Here is a 590-nt window from a genome sequence, read left to right on the forward strand (position 1 = left end):
AATAATCTAACAAGTATTACTCAGCAATAACTGCTACAACTTGCTCTATCATGGCGCATAGCAGAGAAAAAATACTCAGAAAACAAGGAGGGATCAGTCGCTTCTATGAACACTGAAAACACCTCCAGCTTCATTCATCGGCTTCTGAAACTGCCCAGATCCCGATATTCTTGTCCTTCACTTCGCTTGTCCTTGGAACGCCACCCCAAGGAATACATGTGCATATAACACGCCTCTCGTTACAGGCAAACAAAGAAAATGCTTAATCAGTGGACGCTATGTTTTTCGTCACCCTTTGGGAAAAAAGAACACAACACTTCATTTAAGGAAAATGTCAGATGTACATTTTTTTTTCACTCGTACAGAATGTCCAGAAGAAAAGATGGATGACTTGGCAACACGAAGATAATTCTAAGAAGTTCGAGAATTACATACACAGGTCACTGGGTACGTGGCTTCAGAGACGAATTAGGAATCGTGTATTAATCTGTTGGTAATTTAGCGTACTTTGAGGAGTGTAGTTATGTTTGTGTAGAAGCGAAAGGGATGGAGATTATAAAAAGTGAAGAAAGCGGGGAGCAAGGGAAAAC

Source organism: Penaeus monodon, chromosome 30, assembly GCF_015228065.2.
Source record: "Penaeus monodon isolate SGIC_2016 chromosome 30, NSTDA_Pmon_1, whole genome shotgun sequence".
Taxonomy (NCBI): Eukaryota; Metazoa; Arthropoda; class Malacostraca; order Decapoda; family Penaeidae; genus Penaeus; species Penaeus monodon.